Raw genomic sequence first — 17,191 nt, 5'->3', positions numbered from 1 at the left:
GGATTTTAAACCCCAGTACCACAGAGATGTTGAATTCAAAATTCGTAAGGGAGGCTTAATTCAATGGAGTTGTCAGGTTCTCTGGGGAATCTGAGTTTTTAAGATCAGAGATCTACTGCTAATACAGTTTGCCCAGAACTAGCAGGGATGAATCAGTTCCTTTAGTTGCCCAAGCTTGTACAAAACTCACTTAAAAAAGGCAAAAACCTCTTTTCCCTCAGACTTAATTACTTGTTCCCCAAACACTGCTGTCCAGTGTGGAGAGACAGCCAAGAAATTTGGAGGAGTGAAGCTCTTAGAGGGACGGACTGGCACCACTACGTATTTGCACTGCTTACAGGGCAAAATTACTTAGGTGCTGTGACCTCTCAAGATATACACTTATCACAGTCTGAAGCGTGCCTTAAAGAGCACAGGAGACTCTGTGGGACACCTCCCATGGCACATTGTGAAATTCATCTGGATGTGGTCCCCACAGCTGCAAATCCATCTTCTGTTTCCATTACATTCGTTAGTTTGCCTTGCTTCCCCTTTAGCATACATCAGCACAGTTCTTTATTTTAGCATTATTAATTTTTGACATGAAGTCTCTCTAAACATGGTAAATACAGAAAGTAATTGGTATGTTAAACAGGAGAAGCATAATGAGTCTCATGTACAAACGCGACTTGCTCCTGCTGCAGAGTCGGACTGAAACAGAATACAAAATTGAGCTGCCAATTTCAGCAGGAACTTCTTCACCAAGTCCCCTGGTTCACAGGCAGTGCCTCGACCTCTCCTGTACTTATGATACATCCATCCACAGTTTAATGGCTGAAATGACTTTGAAGCTTTCCCAGTGGAACCAATTTTCACCCTCTGTGAATATAAAGCTCCAGCCTTTCAGCAAAGAGTTTAGTTTGGTGATAAGTTAACATGTGAGGCCAGCCTGAGAAAAAATTTTGACTGATGCCCTGATGGTAGGGCTTTCACATCATAACTTGTGGTGATGACATAGGGCTTTTAAGGAGAGACATGCTCTTCAGACTAATTCTGGCTGATGGGATATTCTGTCAGAGATAACCAGAGAGGCTGCTGCAGCTTGTCAGTACTGATGGCAGATCTTCACTAGGAGAAGCAGATAGGGAAGTCACAGCCCATTTGAGTCCATGCTTGTAGTGGTAAGGGGTAATTATGAAATACAGGATGAGAGTTTAAGGATGAGATAGTCTCTAAATTTGGTGAGAATTCAGCAGAAGAGGGAGGTGTATTAGAAAGGATGAGAACAAGAAAAGCTAGGAAAAAAAGCATGCCTACAACTTTTACATAAGCTTCAAAATACTACCAACCTCAGCTTGTCTCTTCCTTTTAATTTAAGCCTTTATAAAGATTTCAGATTTCTAGTTTTGCTTTGGAAATTATACATACAGTTATTCTAGCTGTTACAGTTTCAAATCCAATAATTTTTGTTCAGAATCAAAGCTGAAAGATCAGAAAAAAATTATTGTACTATCCAGAATCAACAAAACACATATAAGCTAGTTGAGAAGCTGTATTCCTGCCGGCTCTATGCCTTTTCTTTGGTGGAAATTCACAAAAGACAGATACAGTCAGCAGCAGGATAGGGCCATAATATTTGACCAAGAATGAAGCTGACATACATCAGCAAAACACCCACAGACCGCAGATTCAGGAACCTGACCTGTCTGCTGCTTTACCCATGGTACTGCATAAATAATTAATTGTACCTGCCAATGTATCAGGTAACATCAGGTAGTTCTCTGCTTTTTGTTTTTTAACGACAGTCCTTGATCTTTTTCTGTTAGCTGTCGTAGAAGAAGAAAGTGGAAGAAAGAGAGCAGACTCTTGTTACTTGTGTAATAGCCTACCTGCTTTCTCAGGTTATTCTTGAAGAGGGGTTGTTGACAGGCTATAAAATATCTCAGCTGTTCCTGGCAGGAGAGAATCAGAAGAAAAAGGACAGTATCTACCTAATTCTGAGTTTGGTGCATGAACCAAAAGACACATAGAAACAATTTTTGCTAAGAACATTTAAAATAGGGCACTATAATGTCCCATATAATAGGTACTAGGGAACAAGCAGAAGCTCATAGCAGGATAGGTTTAATGGCACAACAGTTTCTTTCAATTTGGTTTTATGTTTGGGTTTCAGAAGAACCCTGAAAACAGTCTAGAGACAAAATTTTCCTTTTCTTTTTCTTTTTAACACCTTTGTGATTTAATTTAAGAATAACATTTAATTCTGACAAGGCTGACAGTTGGGTCCTGAAACATACATTCTGCAATTCAGCAAGTACATAAATAAAAAGGACAAGTAGTGCTAGGATCTTCTCTGAGGAAACATCAGAGGTAAGTTTCAAATGCTGAAATGAAATACTTAATTCAGCTGAGGTACCTATGCTTGGTTTCAGGCAAGAAGCCAGCAAACATTTGTCCCTTTTTCTTTGTTTCTCCTTCTAGGGGTTATAATATTACTACTTTTTCAATTTAACATATGTTTTCTGAAGGAGCATGGAAACCTTGCCCCATGTAACTCACATAGCTCTGTAAAAGAAACCATAAAACTCACCAAAAAATGGGTTAGAAAACCCAGCACAGTGATTTCAAGACTAAGTCCCAGAACCTACATGAATAGCATGCCTTAATGATGCAGAAGCTGGACAATAGCCTATGATCTCATAAGGGATACAATTTCAACTTGGGCCTGATAAACCCAAGTACATAAACTTGCACCTGCACTTTCCAAGTGCAAACACCTGGCTTTACTTTGTAGAAGGAGTCAAAAGCCTGCATTCTCTCTTTCAACAGCCTTTTGTAAGTTCAAGGATTGGAATCTGTACCTGCAAATCACATTCCTGGGATACTCTTAGTGACACCCCAATAAACTGCAATGCTTCTGGCTATGCTGTCTTCATAACTTCACAAAACATTGAATGCATTCACTTTTGAAAAATCACAGAGAAGTCATCTTTTATCACAGGAAAAGACTCTTGAGTCTGAAATCCTGAATATGAAACTCTGCTTCTGATAGATTTGTTACACCTTCTCCTCCCACCAAATAAGGGCTACATTTACATAGGAGATTACTGAGTGCTAGGTAGATGACAGTGCTGAGGCATTTTCCAACTCTTATTCTCAAGGAAAAACCTTAATCTGTCACCTGATCTGGGCTCAGACACCACTGTACCTTTTAGACTCTTTCCTAAGCTTGTCTGAATGTTGACAACAGTCCAAATGCCCAAAATCTAAGGACATAGATTGAAGCATTTTTGAATTTTATATTCAGAGACTCTGCAAGCTGTGAGGTTTGTTCATGGATTTAGAAAGACAAAGAATCAAGACTAGAAGCTGAATATTAGGGTTTATGTTTAGACCCATTATGATTTTGAATGCATGACCAAGATGGTACCATCAATGCTGCTTCCCATTGGTCATCCCAAACTACTTCATCTGCAGGACAACTGATAAAAGTGTCAGCAGAAAACACCTACTGATAAATGAACAAAAACATGTCAGGCAGAACTCTGGACTTTTCTGAAGCAGATTAGCAGCTTTTTAGATGTCGTCAAAAGCAACTAAAACAAAGCTTTCAGAGCTGGCTGTGCAGGATGCTCCACACACAGCTGGAATCACCTCACTTTTGGTAATGGTCTGCCACAGAAGCCCTAATCAAGTGTGTGTGTGTGAATTTTACTTTCATGAGATGACAGTTCCCAAGTGAAAGGACACTTCAGCTCTGATAAAACTTTCCTTCTATTGTCTGAGGTTTGTTTGTTTTCTGGCAAACCCCAGCACTGCCTCTGCTTTTTGTTCAGGCATGCATTTCCCAGGCTTGTGCAGGGAGGCCAACCAAAGTCTTTGGAGGCTTCTCAGTAGTATTGCCTGAAGCAAATACCACAGCTCAATAGCAATTTAATATTGTAATCAGGGAGCAAACTGTGCAGTTTTGGCACATTGTGATAATTATTAACTACATGTATTAGTGTTGTGATTCTAGTAACTAATATTTACAAAAGGTTCCCTGTGTGGGGAAGACCTCTCCCAGACATGAGCAGTTGAGCTATTCCTGAGTGATTGTCAGTGGGCCTTTAAGCCTCTGCTCATGTTCACCGCTTAAAGATAAAACATCAGTACTTAGAAATTGTACTTCAAAAGACCTGTTTCATGAATAATAAATTCTCAGAGTGTAAAACCATACCAAGTGCCAGAACGTTTTGTGAATTTACGGAGAAGTTTTCCTGTAGAAAAAAAAATCCTAGAAGATAAGATTAAAAAGGCACATCTCAAATTCTCTAACATAATAGAAAGGAGATTGGATTTAAACATCAAATCACTCTTGCTTTTCAGATTTTTGTTTCATGCCATGATGACTTTCTTTCTCCTGCTTTCCCATTGCTATTAGAATGAATGATCTTATGAACCTCAGTCCGAAACTCACAGGAAATGGCAGAGATAAGCAACAGCACAATGTTCTCTAAACTCAAAATCTGTAATTTTAAAATTAAATTTCTGTGTGCAATTTTTATGTCCAGGCTGACTCAAGGTTGAAGCAAAGTTGCATTCCTCTTTGTGTCTTATGCAGCTCTTATTGGTTTAGTAGTTCTTCACCTGGCTGAGCATTCTGGTAAGGAGTGAAGGTGGTTGGGTGAGAACATCTGCATCAAAAAAAGATGACCTGCACAGTAAGCTTACTAACCTTGAACATCTTAGCAGTCCTACTCAGAGTACATAATTGTATTTCTTGCACTGATTGATTGTGTGGTTTTCCAAATAGGTGGGGACACAAACAAATGCATTCTTGACATGGAGTCTCTTCTAGTCTGTGAGCTGTACCACATCACCAATGTGAATATATGCACACACAAAAAAAGTCATTTATTTTTTAATGGCATCAAAATTGGGAAAAAGATTTTCTCATGCAACTTTACTTCTGTGTAGTTTCTTCCCTTCAAGCTCACCAATATTTCACACAGTTTTTCTGGCAGTATTCAAAGTGTCTTTTAAATTATGTATGCTTTTGGCTAGTATGCCAGACTTGTAGTCTAAGAGACTAGACTTCCCTACAAAGAAGTCATGATTTGACATTGTTTATTTTGCTGCATAATCACATTAGATAGGGCAGTTTCATAAAGAAGACATGAAACAAATACATACAAACAACACAATGCCATTCCTTTAACAACTATTTAAACAAATTAACAAGTAAAATATACCCTTAGCTTCAGGTAGCTCCTATGTCACAGGAGCCAGACATTAACATGTACTTCTTAGAATTCAGACCAGTACTGAGTGTTGTATTAATGTGGAAGACAAAGATGGTTCTTTCTATCTGTTTGTAATATATGCAACCACCAGGCAATGACTGAGGGATGTGGGCAGGAAGTAAAAGTAACCAGTGAGGTGATGATGGATAACATGGTCAATGGTGATTGCAAAGCACTAGGACATATCAAAAAAGAAATTACAGAGGCAGAAGGACAGGTAGAAGGAGATAGAGTAGCCAAAGGAAGATCAATTTCCAGCAAAAAGCTAGGGAAATGGCATCTGAAGTTTTACACAGGCTCAGCAGAGCAGAGATGGTTATGAAGAGGTCAATGAAGACTTCACCTGACTGCAAGGCACTGGAGACAGATTGAACGAAGCTTTCTGTGGAGTAGAGAAGGAAATACATTGAAGAAGGATGTGTGTGATGTGTGCAAGGACAGGATGTAAACTAGGGTTTGTTATACAAGTATATGAAGTATACAGTATTAATACTTGTGTACATAGAGTTTTTAAGATCTTGGTGATTTTGCTTTGTAAATTTTGTCCACATCAAAGGTCAATGCAATCTAAAAAATTTACCAGAAACAGTAAAATTACATGCTTCATATATTTTTTTATTTTATAAATTATAAACATTAAAAATATGTTCAAATCTAATCAGATAGTGTAAACCTATATACGTATAAACACAACTCATTCAAAACTAAATCATGCATTTCTCCCCAGTTTACAATTTTACCCGTTTCACTCCAAGTAGATATTTTAAGATTAATAAATCAGCCACTCCAAATTCCATTATTCTCATACACTAGTGCTAGGGCATGTAGATGTAACATTAATTTTTATAAATTCCTTTAATTAAAGCAATTATATCAAAGATAAGATATGGTAAGCATACTAATATTTTAAGTAAACATTTCTGCTTGTTTTCAGAATTAGTTGAAACAGGAATTTGGCTACAGTTAGGGTTCTTCACTGGTTCTGAGTGCTGCTATAAGAAAGGGGAAAGGTAAGTGTATGCCTACCTTTAAGTATGTGCTTCGCTTTTTTAGCCTGCTGTGAAAGTAGCAAGTTAAGGGGACTAAGTACATACCTGAAGGAAAGTGTGTGCTTGACTGCCTTGCTGATCTGAGACTAGAGACAGTAGGCTTCTGATAAGGCTGTTGGCACACTCACCACATCAGTTCAGGGACAACGAATAATTATTTTTTCACAAGCAACTTAATAATTGAAGGGACCAAGAAGGCAGTTAAGTAATAAATTGGCTTTGACAGCAAAACCAGTAAAAACTCGTTTTTTTTTCTTTGAAGTGGAGACGTAATTCTAGCAAACCAGTGCAAAGCATGGCAGTGGTACCACTATAATTGCAGAGATGATGAATTTTGGCCTAAGAACAAATGCTTTCCAGTGTGCAAAAAGTTATTAAATCAGGGTCATGGTCAAAGCTGTAGAGTTGTATTTCGTACCCTTTAAAATGCACTATGGGGTTAGGTGCAAAAAGAAAAAAAAGGTCAGGCACCTTATGTTGCTCTTAGTCTACCTGTAGGTGCCCAAGTTTAGACTTGTGATCCTAATACTCCTGATTATATCTGGAGGTGCTAAAGATCCACCTTATAGTGGATTTCTAGAGTTCATGTTCTCTGAACACCTTTAATAATCTTGGCAATGTTTGGCTTCTGTGTCAGTCTAATATTTTCTGAGATCCACAAATAAAAGGGTTTTCTCAGCCTCCAACTGGAATGTTGCTGCTAATACCTGTGATGAAGATTAGAGGGAAGGGGAGAAAAGGGTGAATTACCTCTACTGTCCTTTCATCTAACCACACAGTGATTAAAGTCCTTGCACAGTATACAGCAGAATTTGGTTAAAGCAACTAAATAGTTAGCAGAAATAGTTACCATTACCTCTTTTGTACATGCTCTAGTTTGATATTCTTTGATGCAAAGAAAATTATATCATACCAGGCTACATAATGATGTAAACCCCAAATGAATAAACAAAAAAAAAGCTGTAACAGGATAACCTTCAGGAGATCATTAGAATATTGAAATGTTGTGAGTTCTCACAGCGAGCCCCCAGATCTCCCTGTTTTTCCATAAATGTTGAGAAAGTAAGTCTGAATACTCCTGTCTCTCATAAGAAATTACTCACCCTAGGCAAATAGATGACTAGGGCTTTGCAAAGTTGGGATGCATTCTACTGTTATGAAATTATGTATATAAAAAAGACAGTCTGCCTACTAATATTTATAGATGAGAGCAGTTAAGGAAACATTAAAGCTTCATAACTTTTTACTATAAAATGCATATACCTATAAAAATGGACTGTGTTTGTGGTGGGTTGTAAGGGGCAGCGGTAGTGTCTCTGAATAAACAGCTCTTAGAGCAGTTCCCCCCTGCCTCTTCTACTGCTGTTGCCTCCGGCTCTGTTCTGTTTTGCTTTTTTTTTTTTTTTTTTTTTTTTTTTTTTTTTTTTTTGCCTGCTAAGGCCAGCTGCTTCCTTGATGGTTGGATCCTCTGCCATGGTCTGGGCTGCCTCAGGGATGTCAAGGGACCACCTCCACTGGGGCCAGCCAGGATCTCTTGGTTGTGGTTTATCTGCCCGACGGGCCTGGGCAACAAGGCAGAGATGCTCTTCTCACTTTCTTATCTTTCCCTCGCTACCCCAGCAACAGTGACCTGTATCACCTTGCCTGAATGCATCAGTTCTGCTACCACCGGGACCTGGTGCAGGCAGCTGTAATCAGGCCTTCTTCCCAGCTCCTGATGTGTTTGAGTTTAGCAGTGCTTACCCTCCTGGTCATTCCCATGACTGTCAATAGCACAACATCCAGAGGCGAGGTGTTGTGCCTTCTCATGTCTAGGCATTCATGAGGTTATGCCTGAGCAACAGCTATGTCCAACTCTTCAAGAGGTGTGCAAGGGAAGGGGGAATATACAGCCCACAGAAGTCTTGAAATCATAGAATCATAGAGTATTTTAGGCTTGGAAAGACCTCTAAGGTTGAGTCCGACCATTAACCCAGCACTGCCAACTCTGCCATATGATGTTTTTAAGTGCTACAGCTACTCTTCTTATAAACAAACAGCTCCAGAGATGGTGACTCAGCCACTTCCCTGGGCAGCCTGTTCCAACGCTTGACACACCTTTTTCCCCAACATCCAATCTAAACTTCCCCTGGCACAACTTGAGGCCATTTTTTCTTGTCCTGTCAGTTATTTCTCTGGAAAAGAGACAGATACCTACCTTGCTACAACCTCCATTTAGGTTGTAGAAAGTGATAAGGTCTTCTCTAAGCCTCCTTTTCTCCAGGCTAAACAACCCCAGTTCCCTCAGCCATGGCCCCATAAGACTTTTTCTCTTTGCCCACTAATCCTCCCTGCTCCCTGGTCAAGAGCTGCTGGCCAAGGTAAGTGCCTTGCTTACCTTGGCTGCCCCATCTAATACTCTGTGAAGTCCCTTTGATACTTCACTTTGATCTCACCATTCCTGAGACACAGATTTTGCAAATGGTGTTGCTAGTTGAGGACTTCTAATCAAACCTCCTCAGTAAGAGAGAAAGGGGCTTATTTAACATGACATTTGTCTGAGAAACATTTGACAAGTCTCAATGAACATCTGACAGTGATGACAAGGATTGCAGAAAATTGTAGGAAACAGGTAACTTTGGCAATTCTAGGAAGCATCCTGTGTGGACTAGGGCTGGCCCCATGTCTCCTGTGATGTAAATCGTGGTAGTCCTGTCTGACATTTGTAACCTGGAGCTCCAATTTCTACGTACAAAACCAACATTCAAAAGAAAAGTTAAATATTTTCACCCTGCTCTGAAAAATGCAAAAATCAGAAATCATTAAAACCATAAGGGTTCACAAAGCAAGAACTTCATTGAATTATTGTTATGCAAAATGTTTTTGGGAAGAAAGTGTAATGAATAACAAACCATTCTGCTTAATTGAAGTGCCAGTAAATTAGGGCTACTGAAGTTTAATGAAAACCGAAGTAAAAATAAATCTTTTAAAAAACCCATCACAGTAAAATTCTCAGCTTTATCCATATTGGGTTGCTCTTGGAATAGCAGTTCATACAAAATTTTAAAGATCAGAGTATGTGACAAGAAAATATCTCAAAATCTCCAATCTTGACACAATAGGAAGTCTGTTTTCAGAATAGTCATATACGTGACACAGGAACATCACAAGGCATTTTCCATAATTTTACTCAGTTTTAAAGGATTCCTTTAACAAGGTTTTTCAAATAAAATATTGCCAGAATTAACATGAGGAAAACTGTAGTATCCTTTCCAGCCTCCTGGAGCAACAAGAAGAAATCACATGGAACAGGGTGGCTGTTCAAATTGTATTTTGCACTTATAATACCTAGATTTCCTTACACAAAATTCTTGCAGTGGATCCAGTGTGGTACAGATTGATGAAACATTCCTTGGCATGTGCAGAAATCTTCCTAACACCAAAAAGCTGGAAGCTGTGGGTTGGGTGCTTAATATTGCCTGTGATAACTTCTGAGTCTGAACCCAGCCTGATGCAAGGTCAGATCTGTCAGGTAGTTTTTTGGCTGTTTCCTTGCTTCTCCTGGTGGAAAGCTTCCTTTCCTTTGATATGTTGGAGGATCTGCAAGGCCAGCTCACCACTCACAGGAGCCTGGTACATTTCTGCTCTTCAAAATGCAGTAAATGATGGAGCTGGAAAGACTGCTTGATATCTCGCAGCATGCGACCCTTTTTCAGTTGCCCAAAATTCAGTCAAATTTTCATGTTAAAAAATTATGCCTTTTTCTTTTCTTGTATCAAGAGAGACAGTCAAGATTTTGCAGACTTTTGCAAACCACATATTGAAAAAAGTCCAGCCTGTGAACTCGGAACATTTCACAGGAATGCTGCAGACATGTGTCAACAGATTCTGACACTAATTCAGGAAAGGCACTAGTTAATTTTGATTTCTCAGCTCTCTCTTCAGTTCTGTTGTCATAATTAGTAAGTCAACATTTACCCACATCTATCATGAGACCTAGGAAAACTATTAGTTGCAAACAGCTGATTTGTTGAATTTAGCTCTGTTTCCTAATTGTGGTTGATCAACGACCACATTTTAATTTTTATTAATTTTATTCACTGCATAAATTCTTCTGTGAGTTGTTAATCTGAATATATTTTAGCCTATGTATTACAGACTGGATGGTGTATCAGAGTTTTTGTGAGCTGTAATTCAGTTTGTTCATGAAGGATCAGTAAACTCTCAGTCTATTCTTTCTGGTCTGTAGGTGCATAGTCTCCAAAAATATAAAGTGATTTAAAGGTAACTTCTGCATACAGTTTGGAAGCTTTTTGGAAATAAAATTTCCAGGTGTATTTGTTTCACTGTCTTTTTCAATATAAATTTATGTACAAACATTTCTCTTACTATGTGTATGTCGAACTCCTACCAAAAGCAACAGAAATATTCTGACTCAAATAAAAAAGAATCCCATAAAGTTCACTGTGGATAAAATGAGAAAATTATTGTCCAATTAAAGGATGAAGGGTTTTGATTAATTTTTGTCTTCCTTGGATCTTAAAACTGATCCTCAGAGAGAATATCCTCCTTTCCTATCTTTCCCATTATTCCCCTACTTGTTGGCACCTTACTGGTCTCAGAGACACACTGATAATTTTTTATATTCTTCCCAACTGACAGCCTGGGGGAAGGCCTTTATTTAAAAAGAAACACAATATGGCAGTGTGATTTGAAAAACTGCCTGCTCAGTCTCGAAAAGAGATAACTGAGAGGGGGACCACATTAATGTGGGTAAGTATGTAAAGGGTTGGTGTCAAAAGGGCAGACACAGTGGTGGCACCAATCAATAAGACAAGAGGCAACAGGCAGGAACTGATGCACAGGAAGCTGTGCCTGAACATGAGGAAGAAGTTCTTTACTGCGTGGACTGTGGTGGACTGTGAACTGGAACAGATTGCCCAGAGAGGTTGTGGTATTTCCCTCACTGAAAAACCATATGGACACAGCCTGTGCAATGTGCTCTTAGGATGACCCTGCTTGAACAGGGAAGCTGACCAGGTGACCCACTATGGTATCTTCCAACCTGACCCATTCTGTGATTCTGTCAACATGAAAAGAAGCTCCATAACTTTTCTTGAAATGTTCAAAAGCCCATCAAACAGAGGAAAGTGTCACTCTAAGTACAGCCCACCAGACTTGATGGTGCTTGTGTGTGGAGACATGACTGACATCCATCAACCCAAGGTGACTGCTGGCCACAGCCCTCACCGAAACAGCTGTGCCAAGCTTGCTTGCACCAGCTTCAGTGGCTTTTGATGGCAAATTTTGTGCAATGCTTTTAGATGGCAGAGTAGACTGGCTGTCAGTGTTGACTGCATTCATACTGAGCTGCTTTATGATTCCCTTGCTGATTGCCAAGGCCTGTGAGGAAAGATCTTTCTCCCAAGGACCCCAGTGATGTCTGACTATTGCCATGCACTGGGAAGCTTGAAAACATTACCAGAAGTGTTGTTTGGGAAATGGATTGTTTGTATGCGTGCATCACTGAATCACCAAATGGCTAAGGTTGGAAAGGACTGCAATGGGTCATCTGGTCAAACCTTCCTGCTCAAGCAGGGTCATCCTAGAGCACATGGCACAGGATTGCATTCAGATGATTCTTGAATATCTTCACTGAGAAAGACCCCACCACCTCTCTTGGCAATCTGTTCCAGTACATGATCACTCACACAGTAAAGAAGTTCTTCCTTGTATTCAGGTGGAAATCCCTGTTTATCAGTTTCTGCCCATTGCCTTGTTGATAAAACATCCTATTGCTTGCCATCACTGAGAAGAGCCTGGCTACATTTTCTCCCTTTAGATATTTATACATATCGATGAGATACCCACTGACTTGTCTCTTTTTGAGGGAGAACAGGCCCAGCTGCTTCAGCCACTCCTTGCAAAAGAGATGCTGCAATGCTCCCAGTCACCCTTATTGCCCTCCCTTGAACTCCAGGAGCTCCATGTCTCTCTTGTACTGGAGATCCCAGAACTGAACACACCTTCCAGAGGTGGCCTCACCAGGGCTGAGTAGAGGGGCAGGATCATCTCCTTCAGCCTGCTGGCAATGCTCTAATACTCTTCCTAATACATCCCAGTACACCACTGGTCTTGGACAGCTGGTTCATGGACAGCTCCTTGTCTAGCAGGATGCCAAGCCCCGCTGTGCAGAGAGCGTACCTGCACATGGGTAGGTACAGACACAGCCGCGAAGGCGGGGCTGGGCCTGCGGTCCGTGACCCTGTGGACCACTGACAGCAGCACCGCGGGTCCTGGGGGACACAGACACGCGGAGACATTAAGAGCATCTGCACAGATGCTGTCTCCACGCGACAGGGACCAGGCCGGGCCGGCGGGACCGGGGCTGTGCGGGGCTGTGCGGGGCCGGGGCTGTGCCGGGCGGTGCTGGCGGGGCCGGGGCTGTGCCGGGCGGTGCTGGCGGGGCCGGGGCGGTGCTGGCGGGGCCGGGGCTGTGCGGGGCCGGGGCTGTGCCCGGGCGGTGCTGGCGGGACCGGGGCTGTGCGGGGCCGTGCCCGGGCGCTGCGCGGGGCCGTGCCCGGGCGCTGCTGGCGGGGCACGCCGGCAGCCGGAGCCGTTGCCATGGCTACGCCGGCAGAGCCGAGCCGCGGTGCGGGAGCGCGGCCCTGCGAGCGATCGTATCGATTAAACGAGATCTATAGTTAGAGGTGTATATACACACATACAGACACACTGGGGAAAGCGGCACTCGGGGATCTGGTGCGAAGGTGGCCGTCAGATCCCTCCGCGGTCCCCGGCAGTGGGTGAGCACCAGGCGTGTGCGGTGCCTGCCCGGGCGAGCCTCCCGCCTCCGCAGCACACACCGTCCATAAAGCTCGTCCTCCGGGTGCCGAGCGCTCGACCTGTGCTATCCTGACGGATAGGAGCGCTCGGAGGAAAGCTGATTTGTTTTGGTGATGTTTAGGGACAGCACTCGCCATCGGGGCAGCTCTCGACCCCTGCTTGCCAACTCTCCTAAAGTCACTGTCAGTGTGGACACCTCAGGTCCTCCCACAGGGATTCCTTGGATGGCGGTAAGGACCTGCCTGCTGGAGGAATGTGTCCTGTAATGTTCATTATCCTCAGCCTGACCTCGTTGTGAGGAGGTAGTGACCCCCTCGTAATAACAGGACCCCCCTGGCTCCCAAGCCGGATGACCTCCACGGGTGCATGATGCCTGTGTGGCCCTCTTGCCTCCCCCATCTCGGGAAAATGGCACAATACGGTGCGGCAGTCTGCCGGCGGATCTGTTACTAAAGGAATTCATGCATCTTGCATCTTGAAGATGCATTATTAATGCCTGGACAAATCACATCAGGTGGAGCTCAGCAAGTCCCTGGCACTGCAAAAAGGAACAAAGGCTGGTTCTACAAGAGAGAGAAGGATAAGACAAATTATAACAGCTGGGAGTTTCTTGTCAGTAAGATGGCATAAAAACAGAAATGCTAAAATTGTTTGCACATAAGGCACGTTTATATTTTTACTGAGAAGGAAATTGCACATTGCACTGTGAAGAAGACACTTTATTTGTATCCTAATAAACATTACATTGTTGGGCATCTTTGAAATCCATGGCAAACTGGCCCAGCTTGCTGGCGTTCAAATTACTTCCAAGCACAGTTTTATTTAGTATCTGGAAAGGACTATAAAGACTGGATTTGCAAGCAGAGGGCCCGATTTGCTTCTTGTCTCCTTGAAGTCAATGGCAAAACTCCCATTCACTTCAGCAGTAACAGCTCAGGCCAGAGTTTTTAGCAGTTTTCCAAAAGAAAGCAATGCTGCCTGCAACAACACATGGGAAGGCATGGACCTCATCCTCCCGGGCAGAGCCCAGCAGTTCTTCATCTTTCTAACTCTTGATAAGAACATCTAATCTATGCAGTACAGGCTTTGATGCCAGCTAGTATTTTTGTCCCCATGATGCAAGTAGCTATCCAAAATCTGGGCCTTGCTGTCTTTGTTGCATTAGGAATGGAAGAGGATGATAGGAACCCAGGATTTCTTTGGGAAAGGCGCTATTTATTTCCAGAAGTTGTTATTGCAGCAAAGTGCTATTACAGCAAGGCAGGAGCATGCAAAGTAGTTCCATGCTTGGAAGTGTAAGTACTTTTGTTTCACCCCCTGACACTGTACCATGGTGACTTTCCCAATGTCTTCTCTTTTCTCATTATTTTTTCATTCCCTCACATATCCACCTACAACATGCAACTCCCCCCCCAGCTGTTTCACTCACAGCTTCACCCGGGAGAGCTGCTGGTCTGCTCTCTGCTCCTACCCTTTTTGCTTTTGCCTTGGGAAGCTGAGTGGTGCTCTGGGCAGTGACTTCTATTGTTCCTTTTGCCCTTAAATTAAAGGACACTTAATTGCTGCTTTATTTAGTCTTAAAAAACCCCAAACTTCTGACTTTCACCTACACTGTGTTTTGCGATTGCTATTTCAGCACATAAGTACTTTACTTTTGACTTCAGACTGACTGACTCAAAGGTGGCATTTTCTTTCATAAGAGTCTCTAAGGGCACACTGTTAACTCATGTTTAACTGACAAAAATCCCCAAACTACTTTCAGACATCTACAAACTTGGTATTTTTTACTTCCCCCATTATATGATTCTACAGGATTCCTATCAAAACTATGTGTCTAAATTAAAAAAAAAAAAAGTTATCAGAGTGCTTAAAAAGCATCTGAAGTAATTTTTTAATCACTATAACAGTATGAAATTCATTTCCTCTAAGTCACTGACAACAGGCCTAGCCTTTGGTGTGAAGTGAAAAGAATATTTGTTAGGGATCCACATGAGATTTTAGGAGATTATTGAGATATCTCTAGCCATCACTACAGGGATAATCACTCTCTCGGCGCAAGAAATAGGACCCAGTGAGGAGAGGCAAAGAAGAGAAAGGACAAACTAGGCAGTTTTCACTGCAGCAAAAAGTGAAAAATGTGTCTCTCTAATTCTTTAACGTATTGGCAAGCTGACAGTGGTAACCTTGTTTTGCCAGAACCAGTCAGATGAGGGAAGAGCATGACAGCAGGAGTATTGGTGTGGGGATTATGTACAGACAGGCATGTTCTGAGGGTACTGTGGGGTTATGGATTATCTACAGCCAGCCAGAAGATGGATCTGTGAATAGTGAGAACATCTGCTCAGTGCTCACAGACAACCAGAAATGTAATGTTAGCACATAAAAGTAAAATACTTGAGAATAACACTTCAAATATTTAAGATACTTTGATGTAAGTGGGTGAACATCATGGCACATGGCACACTGTGTTCAGGATTAATCAAATACTCAAGAGAAAAGTTAGATTTTGGGAAACAGAGATCAGGATCAGCACATCAAAAAGAACTGAAACCACAGGGAAGCTTTGAGCAATGAGAACATGAGAAGGGAACCTGCAAAGGTGAGGTTGTTTAGATGTGGCAGCTCTTAAGAAAGGAGTCTTTAGTCAGTATTCCTTGGAATTAAGGAATGGCAGGCATTTACTGTGGTTGAAGAGAGAAGGCTTCACCTGAATACCCTGCAAACAGATGTGCCATTTGCTCTGGTACTAGAGGCCCAGACATAGTTAAAGCACTCTCTTGTTTCCTTCAGTAAAACTCTAGTTTGATTAGACCCAAAGTGCATCTTCTGCTCATTGACTAAATTCTGAAAAGAGGATTTTATTTTATTAAACTGCAGACTAATGATTTCAAGCACATTAAAAAGGGGCATTTTTCCAAAGCTCCTTCTGTGTAATCTGTCTGTTAAATAAGAATCTTCCTGACATCCTAAAGGAAATGACATTCTATTTAAACATGTTACCTGCTGATCTACTAGAGAAGCAGGCCAGAAGTCTTTTCTCTTTGGTTTGTGTATGCATGTGTGTGTGGTTGTTTCATGGCTCCTGGGTAATGTTATCCATATTTTTCTGTTTGGAGAATCACTTTTCCCTACGCACTCACCAACCAACATGAAACCACCTAATTATATTTTCATAATCCTGATTAAAAACCATCTAAATTATCCTGCTTGATGTACTCAAAGAGTTTGTTGATTGCTTTTTGATGTGTATTAGAGCTTTTTGCAGAGCCACATCAAATGGTTTGCTCCACAATGAAATAAAAAAATCTTGTAATATACATATGCACATCTTTAAAAAAACATATATAATTTATATTCTGCTAATTAAGCTACATCAAAACCAAGTCTATCACCATGAAATAATTGTGTAAAGCTACTCACCTATTACAAGTACATTAATTTCCACTTTGCTTTTTTTTCCCAAATATCGATTTTATCTTATACAAGGCAATTCAGCATTTCAAAGCCTCAGAGTCTCAAAGTGTTTTTCGACCTCCATGGAGACCTTAAATCTTGAATACAAAATCAAGTTTTAGAATAGAAAACTCAAGTAAATAATATTTTCATGCAGAATATGAGCCTTCTGCATAATGGATCACAAACATTTTAATTTTTCCTCTGTTGTTTTCACATCTTAAATACGTCACATCAAATCTTGGGAAAAGTTCTGTCTTCTGCAGCTAAGGGGTTGATAGGAGGAGAGGAGAAGAGAAATGGGAGTTTGCAGAAACTCTGACCCTGGGCTTAACAGTGATCTGTTTTACCAGGAGACCATCTCAATGTTCATCTGTAGGTTTGGTGCCAGTCTGGTTAATATTGAAGATTGTGTTGAGACAACATCATGGAGGCTAGAATTCCTGAAAGCCATGAAGACCAACAAAGGCCAGGTTGGATGGAACTTTGAACAGCCTGGTCTAGTGGAAGATGTCTCTGCCCCGGACAGGGGGGCTGGAACTGGCTGATCTTCAAGGTCCCTTCCAACCCAAACCATTCTAGGATTCTATGACTTCATTA

Source organism: Lonchura striata, chromosome 2 (genome assembly GCF_050655825.1).
Source record: "Lonchura striata isolate lonStrDom1 chromosome 2, ASM5065582v1, whole genome shotgun sequence".
Taxonomy (NCBI): domain Eukaryota; kingdom Metazoa; phylum Chordata; class Aves; order Passeriformes; family Estrildidae; genus Lonchura; species Lonchura striata.
This window is presented reverse-complemented; position numbering follows the sequence as displayed.